Raw genomic sequence first — 14,971 nt, forward strand, 5'->3', positions numbered from 1 at the left:
AATACTAAAACAAAAGTAAACACAAGACAATCGAACACATCAATTGGTACTACAGCTAATGACATTCTAAAGGCAAGACAATCATTAAAGTTGAAAGCAGATGTGGAAGCAACGGACTATCAGAAAATGTAATAAGCCCTATTTCTTTCCACCTAACCTGTTTGCCAGGTCGCGTGTTAGGGAAACTGCTTCTACACACGAATGTGCGACATAGAGATAACTTGCCTATGCGAGGTCTTTGGTAAGCTGTCGTCGTTTTGCTGGTAACAAGCATTTTGACGAAAAAGATGCTTATGTAGATAATGTCATGATGTCGCCGTATGCAAAGATCCGAAATTTTGTAAGGGTTGTGATCTTAGTGTTATTTTATTATTGTACTTTATAACCACATAATTGTTATGTTTTTTCTAACGAGTCAAATCTTTGTTTCAGGTACGTTTTGACCTAATCCCGTGCAAACCCGACCAAAACCACAAGTCACTTGCCAGATACCGCCGCGTCACAAGGGTCCAGCAACTTCATTAATTCGCCGGGTTATAGTAAATTTGGCATCGCTGTTTGATGACGTCACTAGCCACGTGAGTATCGCTTGGAACAATACGTGTATTTGTGTATCATTGTTCTTTCATTAAGGACAGGGAAGTTTTCTTTCTAGAGTCGGGTTAGTTTGTGTAACTTTAAGGTAATATACATTGTAGTTGACTTGTTTTTCTGTAAATTTTCTAAGCAAATATTTCATCCATGTTACCAACTGATAGGCATAATTTAATTAAAAATGTGCTGCACCTATAATTTAAATTGAATTGTTGATCTTTCAAATGACCAAAACGGCCACAATTTTTTTCGTACAGTTGGTCACAAAGAATGCCCAACCAATGTTTTCTTGAGTAAACAAGAAAACAAACGAGTGCCGTTTGAAGGCTTTCCGGCGGACACAATGGTGATATCACAGCCACAGCCAACTAACCTCTAACTTTGTTTTCTACAACAGCCGACTTCAAAACGTAATACGATACAACATTAAACAAAATGTATGCTGTGTACAATGAGATCACTAATACTTATTAATATTATAATTGCGAAAGTGAGTATGTTTGTTACACTTTCGCGCCTTAAGTACCTACTGTTCAAATTTGGCATGAAAATAATTTGAAATCCTGAGAATAATATAGGATAGCTTTATTCCGCAAAATTGCATAGTTACCGTGTGCATGCGATAAGCAAGTTCTTTGCAAACAAAGTTGCGGGCAACAGCTAAATAGTAAAAGCTAAAAACTCAAAGCTTAAAAAATCTAAAATTACTGGTACCTATATGTAGTTTTCATTTTTATTCGACTGGATTGCAAACGAGCAAGTGGGTCTCCTGATGGTAAGAGATCACCACCGCCCACAGACACCTGCAACACCAGGGGGATTGTAGTCTAGGTACTATTAAAATTTCACTAGAAATATTCGTAATATTTTACGTAACTACTAAGTGTGTACCTAACAGCACTGTAAAGATGTATTCCGCAAAACACTTATTAAATTTCCAATAGGTCCGTCATCATCAAATATTTGTAACATAAAAGATTTTTGTATTCCCACAATTCTTCGAAAGCAGCTCGCGTGACTCTGCTTCTGATTGATTGAATTTCAAATCAAATAAACATCAGATGTCATATTATACAATGTCCCTACCCGAGTGTAGTACTTCTTGAATCGAAAGTTTGATTTTAGAAATCCTGACCTTGTTACGTTGATTTTATTAAAAAATCGGAAATTGAGGCTCCCAAAGGAATCCATGTTGAGAACAACAAGAATTCGATTTAGAAAATGGCAACGGTTTTATTTGTAGACGTTTTGGACTTTGACGTTTTAGTAACCGTGTACACTTTTATCAACTAATCAATTATTTTTCAGACTTAAGGTTACAAAGTTAAGACTTTCTTTTTTTTTAATCATGTGACCTATTTTATGACTTCTACTACTTTTCCATTCTGACATATTTTTGCAAGTTTTGCTTCAGCTTTACTGGTAGTATACGTGTAGTTCAATCAATACAGTTGATTTTCTCTGCTTCCAGTAGTTAAATTAAACTGGTATTTAAATTGTTTATTGAAAATTAATAAAACCTCACTTTTGCAGCTCCATGTGTAGATTTTTTTGTTTATTACAAAATTACGCATTCATTCAAATACCTATTTTGATAAAACTTAAATGACAACTAAAGGCTTAGCACACAATGAAACACTTTTAACATAAACGAGTAGCTAGAGGTATTATGTCACCCGCTAAGTCTTTGGGTTCAATAGTAAAGAAACGTAAACACTGTTCATATAGCTGTCAATATCGTTGAGGTGATGTCAAGATGTGTTTGCGCATGCGTGGGTCTCCATGATATCATTAGGTATGCGTTAGGCAACGTCTGATGGCTCTTATAGTCCAAACGCGTTGCAATTTGCGTTTGTATTAGTTGCAATTTACGTATGATAATCATCATACGATTTTACAACTTATATTATTATTTTGAGGTAGATTTTTGTAGAAATCCATCCATTGCCATCACGAAAAATTTCAGAGACTACCTTTCAACTCGAGTCTATTGTCAAGTATGTTATTGAATGTTGCTTTATTTCGTACAAAAGTCTTAGCAAATGTGACTTTTCTTGATTGACAGTAAGTTTCAAATTATGTTCATCAAAATTTGTCTTCGGTTTTGCGGGTTAATTGATTGAGAGGTTGTTTCGCGGGCAACCTTTGTCATCTTTTATCTTATTTCTCCTCTACCGCTACGTACTACCACTGTAGGTTTTCCGCTGCCGCAAAGTAGTGGTATCACAATATAGTAGTAACATACTAGTTCTTAGTTCAGTCAATGGACAAATTGTCAAATTCCAATTGATATGTATCGACGATTAAGTATTCTAGTTTGGATATCAGCGCCTTGACTTTTAATGTCACGTCACGTAGTCAGCTTCCTGATTCATTGGCCTCAGTTTTTTGTTTTCGAATACTATTTCGCACATCCGGTAAAAATGAATGATTTTATAACTGTCTATCATGTGCGTAAAAAAAAAATTAATATGCGTTACGTTTTAGCGCTAAAACATTTATTCCTATTATAATTTTATTAAGTGGGATGTGACTGACTCATAAAATAGTAACTACTCATACCCTAATCATCAACTCTTCAAAAAATAAGCCGGTCTAGAAAAAAAGGAAAATTCCTTGCACTTAAAAAGCAAAATGGCGCCTTTGCATTTTAAATACTGGCAAAAAAAGATTTATAGTTAATACCCGCACTGCGGGGTCTTGATTACTGTTTTAACCCAGGAGCAGTATTCGACTCCATCTAAGGGATATAGCAGCGGTGCGCAAACCAGATTCGTTTCTCACCCTAATGCATAACTCATTGCGCGTACGTAAGAGTGCAAGATACACAGTATGTGATTATTTTGATACATATTTGTATATAATTTATTAGCTTTATCGTTATTTCTGGGGTTTTAGGAGCCATATTTTTTATATCTATATATCTATAATACTGTATTTACTTACTCAATTGTTTAAAGTTGAACTGTGAATATTCTTATTTGAGTTAAAGCCAGACTGCTTTTACAACGTCATTTCTTTCAATAATCTGTTCTGTTTCTATTCCATTTTTATATCCAACGGCTTCACCAATTAAATCGTGACCCATCTTAGAACTTTACGTAGTAAATATTATTTTAAAATTTATGACGGTGGAAGCATTCTACACTTCCACTGAACGGAGATATAGTTAGTATTTAGTATTGTAACTAAAGGACCCCATACATCCCTGTATTATTATTTTTTGTATTTTTTTTCTTTAATTGTAAAATATAGTTTTTAAGTATTTTATTTGTAATTATATTATTATGAAAAAATGACTTTCTGCCAAGTTTCTTGCGGCGCATTCTTCTTGGCAATGATGGTCTTTCCGAAAGCGCTGGTAGTTTAAAAAATGACGTGTAAAAGTGCCCATTGCGGCCTATTTACTGAATAAATCATTTGAAATTTGAAATAACAAACTAAATGCATACACAATTGCGATATCACTTGGACGATCGTGAATACAGCTCCAGGACTTGATTACTCGTTAATCCTGCACTAGGCCAGTTGCGGCGCCGGCGCATCGCAGCTAGCAATTTAATGTCGTTGCCACCGAACAGTAAGCGTTGGTGGAATCTGGTTAGCTGGGATATAGCAGGGGTGTTGCTTGATGTTAAAATACTTAAGATTACAACTTAGCACGAGAAACTTCTACGGCAACTTGTGGTTTAAATCCATCATTAATATGATGACTTTTGGATATTTCCTGCTAATTAGCATCCTAAATCTTGCAAAAAACAAGCGTTTTGTTTGATCCTACTTCTTTTAATATTCGTTTGACATATTTTCTGTTCACGTCATCCCTTTGCAACTGTCTGCTTTAGTTTGAATTTAATTTGTATGAATTCAATAAAAATCAGCGTCATTGCACCACTTGTACAAATACTGAGTGGTGTCTTATGCAACAACTGCACTTTTGTTTCTATTTAATGAGTTGTGATATTGTACTGTATTGTAATTTGGTTCAAAAATAAATATTTACTATGATAGTCTATTTCCTTTGCCTGTGCTGTCAAACGCTGTGAGAATTATCTTCCTGTATTTTTTATTCTAGTTCAACTTAAAGTACCCTTGATTATTGGTGAAAGATAACACGACAGACAGATGGACAATAAAGTCTTATAAGGGTTTTGACCCTGCAAACGAGTTTCTTTACTATTAAGTAGTGGTATCAAATGTGAAGTACCTATTCTGCATTGCGATCCCTGCTAAGCCTGGCGAAACTGGTATTTGCGCATTAAGTGACACCAGTATTAATAACTATGTGCTTTCAGACCTCTCACTTAACCGGACTTTTATCATCATTATCTTCTTTTCGCATTAATTATGATTTTTCGAAAATAATTCATGAAAAATAAGAATCGAAGATATTTCTTATTGAAATAGAGTCTAAGAACAGTAAAATTTGAAACTACTAAATAATTAAAGCTTTTACAACTTTGTCATTGCCACTTGTTTACGATATTTGCCCCTGGATCCTAGTTTATTGCGACTGAGTACTAAGGCATTCAGCGACTTATTATGAAGAATTCCTTTTCTACAGTCAGTTTATACCTATACAGTTATGCATTTTTGAACTTACTGGGTAAGTAAGTAGAAATATTTTAATTTTTACTAAATATTGCAGAATAATGTTAATGCAATATAATACAAAAGTGCTACTTTTCACAACTTGTAAGTAATTAGTATATATACTAGTAACTCATGATACTAGGATACTGACAGGTGCAACTAAACTGTTTCCAGTCACCAATATTCGAAAGCCACCAGATAACATGAAAGTCATCTTTAGCTCTCTCGAAATAAGCCCCAATAAAATGCACTAAAACCTTGCCCGTGCGTTCCCAGGCGATCGTCGCGTACCGCACAACTTTTTTTTAATTCTTTTTTTTTCGGACAGGTCCACAATGAATTCTGGTTTTGCAAGGCAACTCGCAATGTCGATACTCGATACGGAGACTCGATTTTATCTTTCGATTACACGGTATTTATTTTTGCAGGCTTTTTAATTTAATTACCTTAAAACCTAGAAAAGTAGAAAAGATTAAAAAAAAAATACAACCGAATTGATAACCTCCTCCTTTTTTGAAGTCGGTTAATTAACTTAGATATTTTTGAAAACACTTATAGTTTTATTCTTAAGCTCTTTCCTTTTTCAAACTTCAAATTCAAAATCATTTATTGTTAGTACATATACATCTTAACCCGTTTCCAGGCATAATGCATATAGCAACCACATAAATGTACACAAATATTCGACCTTACTAAGTATACAATATGGTACAAAATCACTTGAATTCGTTAAAAATTATTCGTTTTTAAATTAATCCCTCATAGGTAAACAACATAAAACTATGATTAATTGATCTAAATTCGCGGGGCCTGTAAAAGGGTTAAACATACCGTCACTGTCAGAACTGCTATATTACTGCTATATTCTACCTGTTGACATCTGGTGTCTGTGTTTTTCTTGATATAGTTATTTCTGGGATTGCTGTGTCCGTGTGATTGTAAACCATTTTTCCATTAAACTTTAGGTGGAATTCATGACATCTATGTTTTAAATTATTCTACTTATGTGTTATTATGCTAAACGAAATGACAACTAAATGAAGAGTACTATGAATATTTTGTTAATTTATTCATTGTAACAAAGCTAAGCCCGATGCGAGTATTTGGCGTGGCTAGTATAATTTATTGCCTTATTAATTCACATTTTTTCAACGTTAACTTCATCATAAAATTACAATAAAACAGCGAGACCTACTTAGAACACGTACGTGATTAAAACGAACTACATTACCAGGCTAATGAGACTCTTTAGTTTAGGAACTTGCGCATGAATTAAGGGTCTTGTTCGGTTGGTCTCTAGTCCCTAGAGTCAGTTTAAAAGCCCGTTGTGCAAAAGCCTGAAGCGATGATTAAAAAATGTAAACGCCCTCCATGACTGGAACAGCTTCTTGCGGCCTTGGTGTCGGCCATTTTTTCCCCGTTCAATGTTACCATCATGACGGCATGCGTGTTTCGTTTAGTTTTTACGCAAGATGAGGTCTCTCTACAAAGCAGGCAGAAATGATAATTTGTGGATTCTCACAGCGAGAATGTTTATCTTATTACTGTTTAGTCTCATAAGATAAGTGAACAAGAAGGACCACTCTAGATAGCAATTATCTACGGAGATACCATAAAACAATACGCGTTATGTTCTTACTTCTGCTACGTAGTACCAACATTATTACTTTGTATACTTCTAATTTGAAATTAATTATATTCAAAGACTTATAGGTATCCTATCGAACTGTGAAGTAACATTAACAGATACCTTTTCATTGGCACGTGAATCTCAAAAATCCGTATGTTAGCATGTTATCGATAACGATAAGCAAAGCATAGATTGTTCGTTCCAGCGAAGTGTTTATTAGTTATAAATATTAATTTACGAGGATTTGGCAGTGAGCATGTGACGCCTCCCGATATACGTTATCTGTATTACAGTTGAGAGGGCTCCGTAATCCTCTTCCTACTCATGACACCACGTATGCGATCCATAAATGAATTTCACCAGCAAGGCGTTAAGATTAAGCAAGATTTAGTTGGCACTTAACACATGAGATGATGATTCTCTTAGCACGGTTTGCGGATTAAAACTGGTAGTTATCATGTTATGACGTGGATCCTTTTCTTCTCTAACCTATGCATGCACGTACCACTGCTGGGTACACATTGAGGGGATTTGTGGTGTAGTTCCTCCATGGGCTTAGTGCGGATTGGGCTATGCAGGTTTCTTCACATCGCATCGCACATAAATTCCGAAAAATCAGAAGAGCGAGTCCGGATTTGAACTTACGATTACGAGGCATGCTTCAAAGTAGGTCAAAGTACTAGAGCATTACGGCTCGAGTCCTTTTAGGCCTCAGTCAATTCAATCACGTTATTCCCAAAGCCTTTTTCGAAGCTACTTTTCTTCTACGAGCCGTCGTTAGCGCCATTCAAGGACAGAAACGATAACAACCACAAGGGCGTAGCCGTGTTACCCGTGTGGACATCACTCCAGGAAATTACACCGTAAGATGTAGTGGGACGTGTCAGAGTTGCTCGGAGTGGTAGTGAGACTCTCACGCGGCAGATTGAATAAACTGCTTGACACAGATTCGCGTTTCGGGTCAGACGGGTGCCCGAGCAGTAAACAAATGCCCGTTACAACATCTCGCGATTGGAAGAAAGAATTCAACCTTTGTTCTTCTGTTGATGATTACGCAACGTTCGAGATTTATTAGACAGTCTATGGATTTTCTGCTTAAAAAATCATTTTCTCTCTAAGCTGCTAACAAATCTTGTCATCCAAATTGCGTTACAGCAATTAACAATACGAAGTGTCTTATAACCTCAGAAGACTTGTAAATTCCATATTAATTAAGGCTTAATGTTCCGACATTTGAGGTATTTTTCCTTTCATCGGCGTGCCGGCAATCAATGGCATTTGCCTAAATCAATAATGTAACATTTTGTACGTAAGCCCCAAAACTCATTGATCGCGCCCGGCTTTGCACCGAGGTCGCCGCCGAGTGAGCTATCACTGCATGGAATTAGGAATAAATTAGTAACGAATGACGGTACTAACGTAGTCGCATTGTAATCAAGGTGAACGCGGGGAGTTTTTAATTTTACTTTAATTAATATAGGCTGAGTGTTCATCTCCTTTTACCGGGTAGGTATTTTAAACCAGTTCCAGAGTTACCGACGGCCCGATACTATCGCAATTGGCGCCGTCTTGTTCACCCATTAGCATGTGAAGAGACTCACCATCGGGTTACACTTTAACTTCGTAATCTCCAACAAAGGACTGACCTGACATCTTATCTTCCACACTTGCAATGGAGTCCCATGTATCAAACAAAAAAGCATGCTCGATCCCCCGATTTAAGACATACATTTGTTTAACGATGCCTTCAACAGTACGTAAATTGGTATTCAGAATCTGATATCTTGTTTCAATAGAGGGAAATCTGTATATGTTAAGAATAATGCTTCGAACTGATTTGTGTATGGGAAAACAATAACTTCCTGAAGAGGAATCTTCTGTATTGCTAACGGGGAACATTTTCCTCTTAATGAAAGGATACTTGATAAGAGTTAGGTTTTCCCACGGCTCATCCTGGAAAGGTATGTTTTGAATTTCCTCTTCAAATGTAGCATTTTGGATAAACCTTACTGTCAAGAAGTGAGACTGTATATAAGTGAACTTCGATCACTGCTTTTCCTAAAAATAACCTTTTACCTTCTTTTTTGCTATTTACACAAATAGCTTACTTTATAACTTTGAAATAGGTTTAGAAATAAGCGTTAGTAGTCAATTATTTAGGGTCTGTCGAACACTTATAATCAAGGCATGGGTGGCAATCACCGCAATCGATTAACTATGTATATTATCTTAGTATCAGTTTTCTTTTTTTTTAATTAAATGTGTAATAGTAAATTTTCTATTTAATCACGTAATTCAGTCATCTACATAGTTCACAAATATCTCTTATATTATCTTTACTAATATTATAAATGCCAAAGCAACTCTGTATTTTTGCCCGTTAACTCTTCACGCTTCAACCGCTGAACCGATTTAGATGAAATTGGGTATGGAAATAGTTTGAGATTTTGGGAAGGACCTAGTCTTTATACCAGGAAATTGCATAGTTCGCACGGTATAGCGCTAAACGAATTCTTGGTACACGAGGTCCCAGGAAAAGTCTTTTTTTTCTATACAACATTAGTTCTCCTAGACACAAAGTAAAGATTTTCCAAAATTCATCTTCACATATCTTCATAATATTTGCTGTCGTTATTCTAAGTGTATTTGTATCGCGAAAAATGTGTTAGCACCTACGAATATGGGTAAATTCGATCAATTGATAAACATCTCCAAGTATATCGACAAATAACAGCTGTATTTCCAACCTCCGCAATGAAAATATTTAAACTGCTTCACTCTCGGTTCTTCCAAATAAAAAAATAACCAAGAATTGTTTTTTTTCATCATCCCTTTAAATAAAGTGTAGGTGAAAAAAGCCAACATGGCGTGGCATTTAACCCTGTATTTTTCTGTAAAAAAAATCAATAGAGCATGTGATTGGAGCGGTTGTGTTTGGCATTTTCTGGACTGCCCCTTTGAATCCCCTGTAATTATTGTGACCAAAACAATTCTGTCTTTAAAGAAGCAATAATTTAGAAATTACAGTGTGGAAGATCTTTTGAACAAAGGAGTTGAATTATATTTTATGCAGAGTGGAATTACACAACCGTTTATGTATATAAGCACTAAACTAACATACTAATGTTTGTTATTGACATAACATATTACGTTTCACTTATCAATGATCTTTTTTTCGATTCATTTTATTAACATTGTCTATACTCTAACCGAAAAAAAAATAACATTATTTTTTATGAATCTTCTGTGCCTTTGTTTTGTTTTGTCTTAAATCTTATTATATTATAATTTTTTGCAATATGGCACTCACGTTTGAAAAGAATGCTCTTAAAAAATCAATTATAAAGAAAAGAAAATTAATACTTGGAACTTAGTCTTAGTACTCAAAAATTCTGTGGTTCTTGTCGAAATTCGAATCTGCATCTTCTGTGACTTTATCTTATTATGTAGTTTACTAATTGTATCCCGTTGTTAGGCAAACGCCTTGCTTGACTTCCACACGTAATAAAGCTAAATATATCCCATTTCCTAACATATTATATGCTCAAGTCGATCATAAACTTCAGCGGGATAAATTTGAATCACTGGTAAAAGGAATATTAATTCATATTTTCCTGTTTTAGGTAGTTCTCTGCTTCTAGAAAACTGACCGCAGACTTGATTGTGTGAAGCAGGAGTCTCAATGGTGACATTCATTTTAGAGTCCACATGCTTAGGTACGGCTGAGTTCATAAACTTGTGAGCAAAAATTTGATCAAAAATATCTTAACTCGTTTGTAGGCCGTTAACAATACAGTCGTGTTCAGATATTTTTGATCAAATTTTTGCTCACAAATTTATGAGCTCGACTGGATCAAGTTTTTATATATAGGTAAGAATTACATAACATGCCAAATTCCAATTCAAATAAAAAAAAAAAATAATACAAAAACAAATGAAATAAAACTGTACAGTACTTAAAATAAACAAAACTTGAAACTAGTTTATTATTTAACAAAGACAGCCTTAGAGGGGAGGACGAGCAAAAACTTACTTAAAATTTCAAACAGCTGAAGAAATTTATCGAGCATTTGGTGTGAAGGAAAATGTTCTCGTTTATATCTGATAATTTGATGAAGATGATACTGCCAGCTTTTCAATTTCCTTCAGAAAATCCGCTTATCACTCGAACATACTAAAACTTTTTACTAAAGTCAATTAAGTGCCTATTATCGTCTTTGTTTATCACTCAACTGATTTTTGATTGATAGAAATAACGACACTGTTAGCAATTTAAAATTAGTAACTTAAAGCTTAATAATTACGATCATACGATCTTCGAACTATACAACTGTGCCGCATACAGACAAGTTTTGTTTGTGTTGACAGACGCACACATTTGCGGTTTTCATTATCAGTGTTGGGCCGTGGCTGCCAGGTGACGTCATGCGCAATTGTCATCTCTGTCACGGCTAACAGGCGGCGCACTCGGTCACCGAACGCTTGCGTTCTGCCTGCTACTGTTTTAAATCATTACCGACTTTAAAAGCTTCGACAACAGTTTTAAGAGTAGTTTTAATTTGTATATTAATTTTGCAAACCAGAGTTACATTTATCTGGTAGCGCTATACTATTTTGATGATGCTTTCTTTAGCATTTTTAACGCGACTTCAAAAGCAGCATGCTCCTTCCGCTAAGAATGGCTTTGTACAAATAACGATCCACTTTTATTTTCATTGAACTTGAAACACGGCTAACCACGCTGTCATGTTTTCGTCCGATTTTGCGCCTTATTTGCTGTACTGAAGGGATTTTTCTCAATTTTCCTGACGTGAGGCTTGACATTTCTCATTTCTGCCTCAAGGACGGTTCGGGTCTTGTTTGAGGTCTCGTTGGGAGATGTGGCGCGGTCGTCGCTCGGCCCTGAGACCTCCCCGCGCCGGCTGACGTCACAACCGCCATCTTGCGAGGACAAGAATGCGTTGCCTAGCAACGGACGCGCTACGCAGTTCGCAGACGAGTTGTTTTGCAAATTTTCTGTAGACAGGTGCTTCAGTGAAATTTAATTTGAGGCTAATTTGATGTATAAATTTGATTACGTTTCTTTACTTGACTACCTATTGAGGAACTTGTTGAATTACGAACACGGAAAGAAAAAATGGTCTTCGTATAAAAAGTATTGTTGTACAAAGTAAGAGTGCAATAATAATTTACTAAAGCTACACGTTTGACAAGCTTTCAATTAGTCACATCATTTGTAGAGATAACACTTTTGTGATAAAACGAGAGTAACTAAAGTGCCTACGTACTAAATTATAATAAACAATGGGAAAATGTTAATGGATCTTTGTAGTGAACTATTTACATTATCAAATTTCAACTCAAAAATACTCGAGTACTTAACTAACTTAAAAAAGAGTTAAGTACTTATTTGTTTTTAAGATAAAAACGAATTTGCGTAAAATAACAATAACATTATAAGTAATTTAAGATCTAAAAACCTTTAAAAATTATAATAATTGTTAAAATATAATTAATAGTAATACGGTATTTGACAACTCCTGATTTTGCCACATCTTAATATTATCATGATAATATAGATAAACAGATACTGAGTGTTTAGCGAAGAGAAAATTTAAATCTGAATTGAAAAATCTATATACCTGTCTCTTTCTGAAACGCTTTTCTCTATGCAGCAAGTATGGCGGTAATGGCGTGTGACGTCACATGCCAGTATGTCTTACTCTGTCTAATCTTGAATTTCAAACCTGTATAACTTTGTTATTTGTAAAGGTAGCTTAAAAAATGTTTTTCTATTCGATAACAGGCATTGTGTAGTTTTAATTTATAAAACATATACAAAATAGTCAAATACCGTATTGTAATTTTTTGTTATTGTAATTATAATAATAATAATAATAATAATAATGTCATTTAATTCAGATTATTATCCATAGTTTGTTAGTTACAAAGCCTTATTTTTATGTTAGTACTTAAGTTAAATTAATAAAATCTTCCTTAAAATTATAGTTGTTATAATTAAGTAGTAAAATTTTGCCAACTGGTGAGCGAGAAAACGGTAGCTCTCATTGAATTAAAATCCATACATATACTTATATTATAAATACGAAAGTGTGTTTGTGTGTTTGTATGTTTGTCCGTCTTTCACGTCGAAACGGAGCGACGGATCGACGTGATTTTTGTCACAGAGATAGTTTATGGGCCCAAGAGTGACATAGGCTATCTTTTTATCCCGTAAAAATGCACAGTTCCCGAGGGAACAGCGCGCGATAATCGAATTTCACGCGGGCGAAGCCGCAGGCAAAAGCTAGTATACTTCTATGTACGCTAAATTATATAACAACAGCCCATCATTACGAAATCAAATCAAATAGGTATTTGTCGCACATAATTTTTTCCCTATCTGTCTGCTCAGTTGTTTGTCAAAACATATACGCTCTACCTCTACCTGATACCTACAAAAAACAGGTTTTAAATGTGATGTTTTTTATATATTTGCTTTATAAAATTTATTTGATAATGATAAACCTTTGTAATTGATAGTCTTATAAATAATCTTAATTCTACGCAAATAGGAATTTTCCCCTAAAAACTTCCAAGTCTTTACGACAAAAAAAGTTTGACCAAGTTATATAGACAGACCAAAATTAAGTCTTGAGTTAATTATAGTAGAAAAAATATTGTTAAAAAAGTAATTAGAGTTGCTCTAGCTTTTGCTTATACGGAACAAAAAGTGGTAAGTACTCAAGATATTTGATATAGTGTTTAACCATGCGTGACTTTTTTATAGGTTCGAAATAGGGTATGATTGTTTTCCCAACAAAAAGTATGTTCGTCCGTTTTATTCTTTATTATAGAGTAATAAAATACTAAGTATACCTAGTGCCATCCACGTAGACGCGTGATTTTGTCAAAATTAGACATTAATGACATTGTAATAAGAACCACGGCACGCGTCATCGTGAATGATTCTACCTATATAGACTAAATAATAAATTTTGCTCGCTAATCCTGCCGTGAAATAAATAGCAGTGCTTGCACTGTTGTTTCGGCGTAGAGAGTAAGACAGCCGGCGAAATTACTGGCACTTGAGGTATCCCATCTTAGGCCTCTGGGTTGGCAACGCATCTGCAATCCCCCTGCCCTGGTGTTGCAGGTGTCTATGGGCGGTGTGATCTCTTGCCATCAGGAGACCCACTTGCTCGTTTGCCATCCAGTCGAATAAAAAAAAAACTTAAAAATTTGTCTTTACTAGCTTCAGCCGATAACTTGGCTTGCGTGAATTATTGAATCCAGCAATTGAATTGAAAGTTTGAGTTCTTTATAAACAACAGTCGTGTCAACCTTTTTCTCTGAATCTAGCTATACCTAGTGGCATCTACGAAGACACGTGATTTTGTCAAAATTAGCCATTAATAACATGTAATAAGAACCACGGCACGCGTCATCGTAAATGACTCTACCTATACTTATCATAGCAAACTTCATCCAACTTCATTATGCAGTTTAAGCGTGAAAAAAAAAACACATACAAACTTTTGAATTTAGAATATTAGTACAATCAAATTTTTAGTTTATTTTGAACATGAAACTACCGTGAGATTCACTCATATTAAATATAATGACCCGGATAACTCACGTCTTAAATCGAGTGCGCGTGTTGCAGCAGCCGCTGAGTCGCGTTGCTCCGAAGACGAAGGGCTACGGATTAGCCCGAAACATGTCGAGCTAAACTCGATTTAAGACGTGAGTTATCCGGGTCATTATATTTAATTTTAGTTTATTTGTTGAATCTCACAACCTATTACATAAAAAAAAACTATGAATGGCATTATGGAACTTAAAACTTAAGATACTTTTTTTTAAGCATTGTTTAAATTGGACACAGCTGTGCTTGTCATTTGGGCAGAAGAGGTTACATATTGTAATGAAATGAAGGTTAGTGTAACGGCTGGATTATATTATTAGGCCATATATTATCAAACATCGCAATCACCGATACCTTCTTTCAAATGGTAAAAGATAAGGGCAGAAAGGGATGGTTAATTTTATTGTTCCTAACCTTATTTCGGAATTTATCCCCAAACATAGACATGCCATTGTTTTTAAAGCTTCGCTGTCTGGAAAACATTTTGATGTAGAAAAAGCCGTGGT

The 14,971-nt window shown here is 35.0% G+C and overlaps 1 protein-coding gene across 7 annotated transcripts in view; it reads left to right on the forward strand.

Annotated features, from left to right (window-relative positions):
* The window catches only part of LOC141438025 (myocyte-specific enhancer factor 2-like), a 68,756-nt gene that overhangs the window by 20,887 nt on the left and 32,898 nt on the right, over window positions 1-14,971 (forward strand). For 2 of the 7 annotated variants that reach the window (XM_074101656.1, XM_074101655.1), the window contains exon 2: window positions 433-578. The exons of the other annotated variants lie outside the window; for them this stretch is intronic. The gene's annotated coding sequence lies outside the window, so the exon portion shown is untranslated. The remainder of the gene's footprint in view (window positions 1-432; window positions 579-14,971) is intronic. 7 annotated transcript variants of the gene reach the window in all.

This window comes from Choristoneura fumiferana, chromosome 18 (assembly GCF_025370935.1).
Source record: "Choristoneura fumiferana chromosome 18, NRCan_CFum_1, whole genome shotgun sequence".
Classification (NCBI taxonomy): Eukaryota; Metazoa; Arthropoda; class Insecta; order Lepidoptera; family Tortricidae; genus Choristoneura; species Choristoneura fumiferana.